Source organism: Sinocyclocheilus grahami, unplaced genomic scaffold (assembly GCF_001515645.1).
Source record: "Sinocyclocheilus grahami isolate Dianchi unplaced genomic scaffold, SAMN03320097.WGS_v1.1 scaffold56.1, whole genome shotgun sequence".
In the NCBI taxonomy this organism is placed as follows: Eukaryota; Metazoa; Chordata; class Actinopteri; order Cypriniformes; family Cyprinidae; genus Sinocyclocheilus; species Sinocyclocheilus grahami.
The window spans coordinates 3077740-3092455 of NW_015505235.1; positions in this window are offsets into that span (position 1 = coordinate 3077740).

Below are 14716 nucleotides of genomic sequence, written 5' to 3' on the forward strand. Positions count from 1 at the left end.
ATATAAATATATCCTGTGTCATTCTTTGTCATATACTTCAGCCAACACATCAAACTAATATATTGTTTCCTGTGATTATGATTATTGTGTAAATACAAATAAATAAATAAATCTTTGCATTTGTCACTTCTGAGGTTTTGCTTATATCAAATGTAAATCCAAACTCTTTCAATGTTCTTTTAGTTAGGGTTTCTTAACCATATGACTAATAATTACTAATATAATTATATTAATAATATAAGTATAGTAATCTTATATACTGTATTATATACTGTATATATGCAAAAAATGTTGATCCTAATATTCTTAAAACCATTGCTAAAATAAACTACATCTAAATTGTATGTAATGTAAATGTAAAGTGAATTTAAAAATGCAAAACAATAATAACTGTTTGTCTTCTGCTTGACATCCATTTGTTGCAATTTATGGAGTGGTGTGAAACTGCTTCTAATTGCTGTTGGATTTGCTGCTGCATCACAGTGGCATGACAAAACAGGAAAACTTGATGTTTTTTTCTTTCCACAGAAGTCTCAGATCTTCGTCTGACTCGCAGACTCACCCCAAATAACCAACCATCCAAACCACCATAAGTAACTGGATATCCAGCCAAGGGCTTTTGCAAGGAACATCTCATTTCTGACTCCAGATTCAGCTGTCTTTGGAGTTGCATGCACGTGATGACTTGCAGATCAGATGTCTTGCATTAGTTAGAAGGTAAGAGCAAGAACAAATACGCACACAAGACACCAGGCCTGTTCAAATCTCACCACTCAAATCTAAATACCACCTGTCCGTCTTTCTCGTGAACATCAGCACTTTTCACATCAAAATTAATTTTTGGTTGGATGTGGCTCCACATCCGCTCTGCTTTGTTTGCCCAGAGTCTTTGCATCTTCAGAAAGATGGGAACAGGAGGATAAAAGACACTTTTATAATCAACATTTTGTCCTTAAGCAGTCTTTTTTTTCTCAAACGATTTTTCATTATTTGTAAGTGCTCCGGAGGTGTAGCTGGGCTAGGATTTCACGCAAAGGTTTGATAGGAGTTAGACGAAGCTTACAGAATTGATTTGAGAAGCATGGAAATTATTATCTGCTCCGCGCATTGCACCGTTAGCACATTTCGCCATGTATCCCAAGAAAAAAGTTGAAATCTCAGCATGTGGATGCGTGCGTTCAGCCGTGCCTTTGTGTGCAAGTGAGAACGCAAGTGTCCACTTGAACACCGCATGACTTCAAAGATGAAATGAAGTGCTCAGAAACTAGAATTGAGATGAATTTTGTACTTGAAGAGGTATCAAAATATCAAAGAAATCGGCTAATTTGACTCCAAATTTCATTCACTCTCATCCAGTATCTTACACAAAGCTTTTTAACTATTGAAAAGTGGATAAATTCAGGCAACTCCATCTAAATGCATACACAGGCACGCACACATTTCTCTTTTTCAATATGATAAATATTTCAGTACTAAGAAAAGCGAACTGATTCCAGAGCGAAGAATTGAGGGTCAGTGAATCTAGTTTTAAAGTACCTTCTCCTTTCTCTCTCTCCTTTTCTTTTTCCATCTCTCTCTATCAGTCCTATATGTCATCGGCGGTTTCTTCCAAGAATGTTAATGGCGAATAAAAAATGACAAGAATGACTTAGACATACGTGTCAGGAAAAGAGGTCATCTCGTGGCAGTGGGATGTTAATTCTCCTCTATTAATGAAATTTATCCTCTTCACTGTCTAGTCGCTTCAAAAGCAGGGACCCTCAAAAAAAAATACATAAGAGGGAGAAATAAAGGGAGAGGGGCTAAAATACTTTTTTTTTTTTTTTGAGGCCACCAGGGGCAGGGCAAAAGGAAGAGACTGACAATCGTCAGGTGATTAAGAGGACTTGGAGGCTAGGTAGACCTACAAAATGAATAACTGTGGACCCAAAACCACGCCATAAGGCTCAATGGTTTGTGATTTGCAAGTTGATAAGACAAGAAGATTAATAATGCTGCATGATAATGGTTGCTGGCGACTCAGCTGGGGAGATGGTAATGATGTGATCCTGCTGTAGGAGCAGTTCAGCATGCCGCAGCGGTGAAGAGACAGCAAAAAAATAAATAAATAATAAAATGCCAGGGAAAAAAACCCACTCATCCCAATTGGCCCTTAGGATATGGAGAGTTTGAAAAATGAGAATACAGTTATCATTTTAATTAGATATAAAGTTTTTTTTTTTCATAGAATTTTGCTGAAATGAGGACTTCAAAGAATGCATTTTGCAGCGTTCAGCCCGCTGTAATTCCTGAGTGACAGTTTTGTTAATTTGTGAGGTGTCCCCCCCCCCCCCTTGTTTGAATCAAACTTTTCCTTCAGGCGATTTGAAGAGGGCATTATAAATGAAACTCAGGCAGGTGTGTGTGCGCGCTTCCAGCGAGGACGGGAAGACTGAAATCTCGGCTGTGGACACATTTGATCTGATATTGTAAAACTTATAGCAAGTCTTTTTCTAAGCAGGGATAGATATGGATGGATTTAGTGATTCTTTAGCAATTCAAATGTATTTATATCCTACTTTACTTTGATTTATAACTGATAGTGATGCTTTAATCCACAGGGATCCAAACATCGATATTGATTATCATTTAAATTTTTTTGATGGATGGATGGATAAATGGATAAATAGATAGATAGATAAATAAATAAAGCTTTATTTATTTATTTATTTTAACTGATAGAGTTGCTTTAATCCACAGGGACCCAAACATCAATTTTATTATTATTATTATTATTTATATCCTACTTTACTTTGATTATAACTGATAGTGATGCTTTAATCCACAGGGATCCAAACATCGATATTGATTATTATCTTAATTTTTTTGATGGATGGATGGATTAATGGATAAATAATAAAGCTTTATTTATTTATTTATTTATTTTAAATGATAGTGTTGCTTTAATCCACAGGGACCCACACATCCATTTTATTATTATTATTATTATTATAATAATAATAAAATTGATGTTTGGGTCCCTGTGGATTAAAGCAACTCTATCAGTTAAAATAAATAAATAAATAAAGCTTTATTTATTTATCTATCTATCTATTTATCCATTTATCCATCCATCCATCAAAAAAATTTAAATGATAATCAATATCGATGTTTGGATCCCTGTGGATTAAAGCATCACTATCAGTTATAATCAAAGTAAAGTAGGATATAAATAATAATAATAATAATAAAATTGATGTTTGGGTCCCTGTGGATTAAAGCAACTCTATCAGTTAAAATAAATAAATAAATAAAGCTTTATTTATTTATTTATTTTAACTGATAGAGTTGCTTTAATCCACAGGGACCCAAACATCAATTTTATTATTATTATTATTATTTATATCCTACTTTACTTTGATTATAACTGATAGTGATGCTTTAATCCACAGGGATCCAAACATCGATATTGATTATTATCTTAATTTTTTTGATGGATGGATGGATTAATGGATAAATAATAAAGCTTTATTTATTTATTTATTTATTTTAAATGATAGTGTTGCTTTAATCCACAGGGACCCACACATCCATTTTATTATTATTATTATTATTATTTATATCCTACTTTACTTTGATTATAACTGATAGTGATGCTTTGATCCAAACATCGATATTGATTATTATCTTAATTTTTTCGATGGATGCATGGATAAATGGATAAATAGATGGATAAATAAATAAAGCTTTATTTATGTGTTTATTTATTTTAACTGATAGTGTTGCTTTAATCCACAGGGACCCAAACATTAATATTGATTATCATCAATCTTTGGGGTTTTTTTGGAAGGGAAAACAACAATAACATAGAATTATTTAGGCTATATAAATATTAACTTTGTATGGTTGTTTTAAAATGTTTGTGTACTTTTAAGAATATTGTATGTTTTATATATTTGTTTGCTTGTTTGTATCTCTACAATGCCATTGTTAGGAAGCTAAGCCACTGGTTATATTTATATATACAGTATTTTGATCACGGATCACCCTTTAAAGTGCCTAAAAATTCATATATCAAAGCCTGCAGTGCTGTTTCTTTGACCTTTAACCTTTAGTTTGTTCATCTTGGAGTGATCATGAACCCAGAATATTCCTGCTGTATTTGCATTCGACTGCAAACGCGTCTGTTGTTTTGTTGTGTCACATGATAGCGGTGGTGACAGGTGACGCCAACGTGTTGATAAACCACTTAGTGTCTTCGAGCAAACAAATTAAACGTGAAAAACAAGTTGTAATAAGTTTGTTCACAGGATCCCAGAGTGCCGACATGTGATACGGCACGTGTTGAAACTCCACGCTGGTATGTGTGAAACGAGGGTGAGAGTTTGTTTGTGTGTGTGTGTGTGTGTGTGTGTTTAGAACGAGAAGCGTGCTGGAGACTAATGCCAAACATCAGATATCGTCTTAGATACTCTGATACCTCTCCCATTTACAAAACAAAGTATGTGGCTTTTGCCAACAGTGCCGGTTCATTTAAAACAATTCAAACAAATGAAATCTCATTTTTCCTTTCTTTTTTTCACGCCATGGCTGACACAATCCCTCCATTTATATTTTAATTTGAGGCACTCTAGTTAATTATTGCAGCTGGGTTGTAATGACGAACTCCGCATTTGCATAGGTCACAATTAAATGAATGAATTTTTGGGAAATATTCTACCATTGAAGTGTCAACTTTGCTAGAGGTCACAGTAGCTACGAATGCTCCCCCTATGCCCCGTAATGAGTTAATAACTGCTATTAAACTCTAATTAAAAGGCCAGTGCTGGGTGAGTGAAACAGTTAATAGAGCAATATCTCAGATGTTTCTCTTAACGCATAGCCAAAGCAGAGATTGCCTATTCAAATTAAACCTAGCAGGGTTATTGTCTGCGAGCCCGGCCGCATTCTGACACTTTAATTACGATGGGGGAGGAAGTTGCATTTTTCACCACGACACTTTGCATCGGCGTCGCAGGAAGTGATACCTGACGTAAGTTATTATACGTGTCAAGCGGGCGTTTAAGAGCGCCAGCCTATAATGGAGCTCTCGCTCAGTGTGTATCTGTGTATTGGGCCGCTGTGTTAACATACTGCGTTGGTCACGCTTGCTGCAGTGGATATTTGTCCTGCGGTGGTATTGACATCTATTTGAGCGTGGTGGGCTGTCAGTTTGACACAAAGCGAATGAGGCATATTAGACGCACACACGCTCCTCCGGTTTACGGCCTTTAAGTGGCACGCCGATGCACTGATAGCTACCAGTAAGCAACGATAAGTGCCGAGAGAAGTGACAATGTCAATAGTCATAATCGCGCCCGCCAGGAAATGATGAAACACACGTGGCTTATCTGCTAAACATGCCCCTCAATATCCACTAATAAAATGAAGGGGAACATTTCTTTGAAGAAGAAGCTGGAAATAAAGAAACTATCAATAAGCCATCGGATGATAAATATGAAATTGGCGTGTAGAGTGAATATATTTGTTCCCGCGTGGATGGCCGTCAGATCCATATGAATAGGGCTAAGAAGCCTATTTGTATGTAAATGTGGGATTGATTATATTTATTTGTAGGCTCTTGGTGGAGATGCGCTAGAGGGATGGCTCTACCTGCAGGGGCTGTGTGGAAAAAAACCACAGATACAGTGAGAAGAGCTTCAATTAGCCTTTCGTTGTCAAAGCTGTGGCTTAGTGGTTAGCACAGAGGATATAGACGTGTCGAGCTGTGGCGCTCAACTGGGATATGCAGGTTTGAATCTGGCTAATGACTATATATAAATTATAAAATGAAATTACATGAAAATAGCCCTTCATTTTAATAGGAAAATTTACATCCTGCAGTTTGATGTGCTATATTCCATCTAAAACTATTTTAAATGACATTTTGCTAATTAATATTAGTATAATCATTCTGCTTTTATGACGTCTCATTAATTGATACTTTACTCTGAATTGTGTATGTATTTAAAATAATTTGTTGCACTGAAAGACCATTTAAAATAAACTTGTAAAGGCAAAAAGGTGAATAAAAATGGTAAAAAAACAACAACAACTTAAAAGAAATGGTCAACAGTAACAGGTCCTACAAGAAGAAACCATTTTAAATCAGAAATTAAGTAAATTTCACAATTAATTACAAAGTAATGGCAAGAAACACATTGAATTAAACACAAAATTTTGAAGTAGAAAGACTGAATAGTGTCTTTCATTTTATTTTTAAAATGTATCATACAGTATACACTTTTTCTTTATATGTTTATACATAACATGGCCATGCACTGTGTCAGGGTATGTTATGTGTCATCTATAAAGATTATTATTATTATTATTATTATTATTGCTGTTAACATTATCATTACTATTTTTGATAATTATTATGGCAATAATAATTATCAAAATAATAATATTAACCATTATTATTATATAAAATTATATATTAAATGTAGTTTTTTTTTTTTTTATAATTTTGTATTATTATTTTGTCATTTTTATTTTAATTCAAATTAATTTTATAAACAGCATCATACCATTTGCATAATTTACATGCATCATAATACATAATATCCTTCTCAGAAATATGAATAATTAAATAATTATCTATTTCAGCAGTTACGCGATTCATCCGGGTCTGGTTCGGCTCCTGGCAGTAAGCACCAGACCTCACTCCAGCGTGCCAGTAGTTTCACCTCTCAGCGTCAGTGCAGAGCCGGTAGCCCAGGGTAAACTCACTATTCCAGCTCTCCAGAACATTCTAATTACCAGTCCACCCTCATTATGTTTGCCATGTCATTGTGTGCGGACGAACGAACGAAGGGGGGAGGGAAGGAGGGAGGAGAGACAGAGAAGCAGAGAGACTGCTAGCGGTTTGGACCAATTTTGTAATTTCTTAATCACTTTTTTGGCAACCTTTGCATGTGTCTGGGTTAATACCATAAATTGAATATTGCTTTGGTTTTCTCCTAAATAGGCTATCATGCCATTGCCGTGGCGCTTAGCGAAATCTATTATTGTAATTTGCATAGTCCTTTTTAGTGCAAAGATCCTACAAAGGCTAGAAGAACAAAGAGCTCATGAGGGAGAAAATAGGACAGGAATGATCCGGCTCGCGCCTCAAACGTGACGTCAGCCCCCTAATGAAATCCTTTGACTGAGACCATAGCAAATGGTGAAATTCATATCTGACACTTAATGGCTTGCATAGAAATTAGAAAGCTGCCGTGCTTGATGTGCCTGATTAATTTACACCACTTTTGTTATGTCGGCAGCGCCAAAAATAATTTGCCAGCTGAGGATTTTATTTTTAATAATTGCAATAATAATAATAATACAAAAAAATTAAAATGTGATTTAAAAAAGGGATTATATAAAATGCCTAATTGCAAAAAAAAAAAAAAAGCAGCAAGCACATTGCATGTGTGCCTTTTGGGAGAGCTGGCCACTTGGTTTCCTATGAAAATTAATCGGCTATCAAACAATCTTCGTCTGCCGAGGATGATTATAAAGCCGGAAAAGAGAGTGAGAGAGATGGAGAGAGAGAGAATGCCCTTTGTGTAGGTGAAATGTGTCGGAGACTGTCATCGTAATATACCTCAGTGAAATGAAGGTTAATTCTGATGTACAGCCTGCATGGCAGTCATTATCAGCGAATCATGAAAATAAATTAAGCCACTGAAATAGATACGTCCTCCTCGCACACACAGCGGGGATCCTGTGAGCGATGGACGGATGAACTTTACAGATTATTATTGGAAAATACTGCCGAATTCAATTAATGCACCTAAAAGACACCTTTATAGAGGGCAGCCATAATTTAAATGACAGCGGGTGTAATTTTGCTTGTTATAAGTCAAATTTGCAGAGTTTCATGTTCCACATATTTCATTTTTCCCACGTTTTCTTTCCTTTTTGTTCTTCGTTCCTGGAAAACTGTGATCTCTTTTCCCGTGCGTTCGCGGGTCTGTCTTAACGGAGACATCTACAGCATTTACAAAATAAAATCCTCTGAATTTATGCCTGGGTCCGCTCCGTAATCCCTTATGGCAGACTCCGCACATCCTCTCTCCCTTCCCGGCCCCGTTCCAAATGAACTTGTACATTGGCTGTATGCAGATCGTCTGCCTTCTCATCGAGGGCCTGCCGATAGGGCTAAATGGTTGACCTCTGACCTTGCGACAACGGGAGGGAGAGAATGGGAAGCTTCGGTGTTAATCCATGCAGGCATCTGACAAGCGCCGAGGAAGGCTGGGAGTCCATATCAGCCTGACCCCGGCGCACAGCACCTTTATCTGTTAATCTACAGCTCTCTTTAACAGCTTGCTGAATTAACACCCAGGCAGGGCAAGAGGGCTTCCGATTAACACACATCAGCCCCTCTGCGCCGAGCACAAAAGAAACGCTACCTTGTCTTCCTGCTTGTGTATGTAAGACATCGTACCGCCCGCCTGCCCGCTCTCTTCCTGGGCGCTCAGGAAGTTAGGGAAAGTTGCGCTAATGTCCTTTGAATATGATGATGGCGGAATGTTAAAATGGGTTAGTGTGACAAACTGCTGCGTGTGTTAATCTGGAATATAATTGTCGTCTTTTTGGGTTCATGTGTGCTAAATATATGACATATATATGTTTTTATAATATGTGACCCTGGACAACAAAACCAGTCTTAAGTCGCTTGGGTATATTTGTAGCAATAGCCAAAAATACATTGTATGGGTCAAAATTATTGATTTTTCTTTTATGCCAAAAATCATTAGGATATTAAGTAAAGATCATGTTCCATGAAGATATTTTGTCAATTTCCATTGTAAATATATTATAACTTAATTTTTGATTAGTAATATGCATTGCTAAGAACTTAATTTGGACAACTTTAAAGGCGATTTTCTCAATATTTATATTTTTTTGCACTCTTAGATTCCAGATTTTTAAATAGTTGTATCTCGGCCAAATATTGTCCTATCCTAACAAACATACATCAATGGAAAGCTTATTTATTCAGCTTCCAGATGATGTATAAATCTCAATTTCTAAAAATTGACCCTTATGACTGGTTTTGTGGTCTAGGGTCACATATGTTAAATGTGCAGAAGCAGATTATGGGTAATGAAATATAATTCAAATAAATGATTTCAAGGGGTTTTGCTTAAAGATTTTTGGTGACCCAACACAGTACTAAAATTACAGTATATCAGAACTGAAACCCAATTTTGGGTCGCAACCAGTAGTTGACAACCACTGATATGTAGTATGATATTTGTAATGTATGATAAACTTATTTCAATTATGTATATTATATAATGTATGTCATAATATAATAATGACATATACTGTATAATCATGTATGTCAATTATATAAAAGTGTGTGTGTGTGTGAAATTTGACATTGTATATTACAATTAAATGTGAAATATATTTTAATTTCTCACTTTATTTTATATAAATAAAGGTGACTTGACTTGACTTGACTTTATCGCTTTTTTAATATATATTTAATATTATATTTATTTTAGGTCGCAAACCAGCAGCTGACAACCGCTGATGTTTATTATATTTATAATGTATGATAATGTGATTTTAATTATTTAAATTAATAAAATGACATATTATGTTTAAATTAAACATACAAAACATTTTTAATTAATTTCACTTTTTCACTTATTTAATATATATATTTTTTTTTAAATGCATATTTAAATAAGTCAAAGTAATAAGTAATAATCGTTTTTACTAAAACATTTTTGAATATTATTATTAAATATTATTTTATTCCCTTTTTTGAAGACTATAAAGGTTTTTAAAAAGGTTTGTAAAAGAAGATAATGGCTTGTCCTCTCTTCCTTTAGAATTGTTATCATTTATATATAGATCATACTTTCCATTTCCAGTTTCTGCTAATGAAATATAGTTGCAGCATCCGTATGGATATTGAACTCATCTTTGGGTTGTGGAATTGGACGTGGATGATCACTCATTGAAGCAGATAGTAAAATCAATAGGTATATTGTGTGTGTGTGTGTGTGGCAACGATATCTTTAGTACAGCAGACTGTGTTCGGTAGAGACGCGGTGAGAATTAAATGTGAGGGAGTGGGGCCACCTTTTGACGACAAGAACGCACAGACAGCTGCGTTTCCCCCGCACATGCACACACATCCCGTCTCTTTTTCTCTCACACACACGCACGCTCGGGCAGGGCCCTTAGACAAAGCAGGGACGGCTAATTCCAATGAGAGCCAAATCAATCAGCTTTTTTTAATCACAGCACTAGTCTGGCAGTCTGGCAGTAATGATGAAATCCTACATAGGGTGATCCCCTAAGATACACACTCTCTCACACACACACACACACACACACACACACCCCCCGCCAATTTCAGTACTCCAGACACTTACTGTGATGATTTTCATTTTTCAATTACATTATCTAGTCAGCCAATCAATCACGGGGCTTATCAATAATTAATGCTTCAATGACTATGAAAACTCCTAAATAAAACTGCAACATGGCCTCTGACAACATTTAATGATTTTAGCTTCGTGACATATTGCTGGGGCAAAATAATCTCCATATTTATTTTTAAATTGATAATTTCAGTGATTCATTACATGTGGAATGAGACAAACCGCATATCTTTATTTAAATTATGAATATAATACACGGCAGATGATTATTAGCCCTCGCCGCGCGCAAGCAACACACAAACAGCCGTGTTATCCCGTCTAGGCTGTACAGATTGAGCTGCTGGTAATAGAAAATGTTTTTTTCGCCACAGGCTCAGCTCCACTCAGAGGGGTGTTAACGCGTGCGGTTATAGGTCGGTGTTTCGGTCTGATACTCTCGCCTGTTGCTGCCGCCTCTCGCCGAGCGTGGATTTGTCCGTGATCCAGCTCAACAGCCAGAAACAACTGTTTATAAACAGCTTTGGAGCCCGCAGGCCTTGAACTAACCCAACCTCACAGCAGATGCAGCTTTGATCCGGCTAATCGGAGGCCTGAACTCTCTCTCTCTCGCTGTATATGAGTGTGTGTGATGTCTGTTTTTCGGTTTGTCAGGATGGCAGTTGGTAGGCAATATTATACTAGTTACATTTCAGGTTTCTGGAGCTACAGAGGTGATTGTTGCATGTAGGAGAGATTTGCTATTGTTTTAAAGCACAAGCAGTTTCACAGTTACTTTAAAGTCAACATGAAATGGCATTCACAACCAATTTTACTTTTATAAAAAGTTGGATAGCCAATAAGGAAAAACTGCTTAATTTTATCCATATATTTTAATTTATGCATTTGGAAAATGCCTTTATCCAGTTGAAGAACATACAATTGCATACATACATTTCATACATTTTAGCAGAACTGAACCTGTGACCTTGGTGTTGCTAGCGCCTGTTTGAGCTACACTAAAAAATTATTTTTTGAAGAATATTGGATTACATTTGACAAAAAATACAATTTCTGTCTTTCTGCTTTTACATTTACTGTAATTCATTGTGCAACTTGGCAATTTTTTGCAGTTATTTGTGAAAATCACTAGCGATTGCTGAGTGAAAATAGTTTTACAACAATTTGTTTTCAGTGTATACCATCAGAAATTGTTTGGTTCATAAAAAGCCGTCATTCTATAGCATATTTTTGGTCAAACTATTTCTGAATGGCAATTTGGCTATTAGTTAACATTGTCCTAAATCCTGCATGACTTGAATAAGCACATGAATGCATTTTGATGAAGGATTGTCCAAAGTCACCACCTTTTTTCTTTAAAATAACATGCACTGATGAATTGAATGAATCATTATAAGACCAGGAACATATATCAAGAAAGTTTTGATTTTGTGTTGACTTTAAAAGTGAAAAACTCTCTCAGAATGGTATATAAACGTCTTGACGCTTGCAGATGTTGGATGTGGTGTGTCGCCTGAGGGAGGGAGGGAGGGAGAAAAGAGCGTGAGGCAAGGCAGGAACATCTGTCAGCACTCAGGCCGGTGTGATGAGGAGTAGTGCTGGTATGCAGCCGCCCAGCGCAGAAATCAGCAGGGCCGGTGAACTTGGCACAGCTTTGTTGTTTATTTGGCCTGACCCAGCGTTCGCCGTGAGGCTACGGCAGCCGCTCACTGAAAGAAGCTTTTGTCCTGAAGCAAGAAATCTGTTACAAATATTTACCGTGGGGGGAATGCAAAGGCCTGGCCCTCGGCCAGCCAGACTGCGGCTATAAAATTCACTGCACATTCTTGAATTAGTCGTCCTTTCAAACTGAGCAAAATGTATACCCTCCCTTTATTAATGAGATCACGCTGTCAAAGATTATTGGCCATTTACGCTGTCAATGTATGGATTTCACGATCCCACTCAAGCGAGAGCTGTGCTATAATTTAATATCTTTGAACGGAAATACATATGTGCTTTTCTGAAGTCTGGACACGACTAAAATATGAATGTTTCCTGGAAAAATGTGTAATATTTCAAGCCATCAGATTTTTATTTTTTTTATATTCAGTGTAAAATGATGGATATTTTTGCTTTGTCTTTTATTTTGCACATTCAATATCTAATCTATCTATCTATCTTACATGTTTTTTGCTTTCTTATTTTATTATTATTATTTTTACTATTATTTGCACATTCTGTGTATTTAATTAATTTTAATGTAATATTTTGTTTTTTATTATAATATTTTTGTTCTGTTTTAGCTTTTTGGTTTATGATATTTAATGTATTAAATTGTATATTTTTTATGTTATTTTAGTTTATTTTATTTTTTTGCACATTGATTTTCAGTGCATCAAACACGTCTGTTTTAAACTTTCTTTTTGGACATCGATATTCAATGTATAAATGATGGATCATTTTTTCCTTTATTATTTCCTAGAGGAAGAATCAGAAGAAATCCTTCTTCTTTTTTTTTCTTTTTTTTCCCCCTCAGGCTCACACTTGGGTCAGTGGTAACAAACGCCATTTCAAACACTGCATAATATCACACAGAGAATGTATGTATTTCTGAGGTTAAAAAAAAAAACTCCATAGCGGTCTTACAGCTTGAATACATCTGCCTTAACCGCCGAGCTCGTCTTTTACCCTTGTAGCCGGACCTTGCCAACAGCTTCTCCAGCACATTGACATGCAACAAAGCTAATGGTACCCAATACGGGAGGGTCTAATCTCGACTAACTGACAAGATTTAAATCGAGGAGACATGTTCTGCTGATTAGCTTCCACACCCACAATTATCCAACTGGGGTGTCAAGCAAGGTTTAACATCTCCACTGATTCTTCTCTCTGGAGAGATTCGGCAGGAAACGCAATCGCTTTTAATAACTGCAGCCACCTCCAGCAACACCATCCAGCGACTGCAGCGTTCCCAGCCATTCAAACTCCCTTCAAAATTAACCTTTCCCGCAAAAATATAATTTCGTGCAAAATGAACCACCGAGCCCTTTTTCTCGCCCCTCTCTTTCTCTTTCTAGCGCCAGTCGCCCCCCTCCTTCGAATAATTTATTCAAATTGCCCAACTCAGAACAGTGGAGCAATCTGCTGCCCCTGAGAGGACCTGTGAATTCAGATTTTATTCTGGAGAAAGAAAAAAAGAAGTTTATATACCTGGCCGTCTCCTGACAAATAAGGGACTCATTTGAAACGTCCCCTCGGTTGCGTGCGAATGAGCGCGGCTCGTTAAAATTCGCCTCATTTGAATATTCCGTGCAAAATATTATTTGATTGCGGGGCGTGTCTCATGTATTTCCACGCATACGAATCCCCGTTGGGCAGCATATGTCACCAACGACTTTGAAACGGAGATTGACCCCATTTCGTGCAGGTGCGGCGCCCCGGATGCCGTCGCGACAAAGAAACGTCACCTGACGTGACGGACAGCCGGGTTAATTCCGCCCCTCCAAAGCTCTCGCCGCATCAGTTCGGTTTTGGTCTCCACTCAATCACCTGCCCGTTTCCCACACTAACAAACTGTTTTTTTAATGCTGATGAAACCGGGACACAAAGCAATGCGATTAATGATTTACTGTTTAGTTTTACTAATTGATCTGTTTGGGGAATGAGGATAAAAGTGAAGCTGCATCCTCGGATCACAATGCTTTCATATGGCATTTATACACAAGCCGCAGCAGGTTCCCACAAGATGAATAATGAGCTAAACAAGATCAAATAATTATCACCAGGGACTTGAAGAGCACACCGTAGACAACAATGTTGCCAAATAGCGAAGGTTCAGTCCGAAGGAAGGATGTGAAAATGAGTATTTATTGGTCTTCACAGTAACATCAAAGCGTGTCCTCTTTGTTTTTTTATGGGCCATTCTATAATTTAGTGTACATTTCATAGCCATTGATGATAATTATGTTTTTCTCACAATTTTCTTTTGTGCACCCTGTTTTTCAGTTTTCATGAAATTGCCTTTGTCTCTTAAAGGGGTCATATGATGTTGCTAAAAAGAACATTATTTTGTGTATTTGGTGTAATGAAATGTTTATGCGGTTTAAGGTTCAACACATTATTATCCACATACTGTACATTATTGTTTCTCTTCTATGCCACGCCTTTCTGAAACGCGTCGATTTTTACAAAGCTCATCGGTCTGAAAAGCGAGGTGTGCTCTGATTGGCCAGCTATCCAGTGTGTTGTGATTGGCCGAATACCTCAAGCGTGTGACGGAAATGTTACGCCCCTTACCATATTGTGATGCCCTGTGTCCCGGC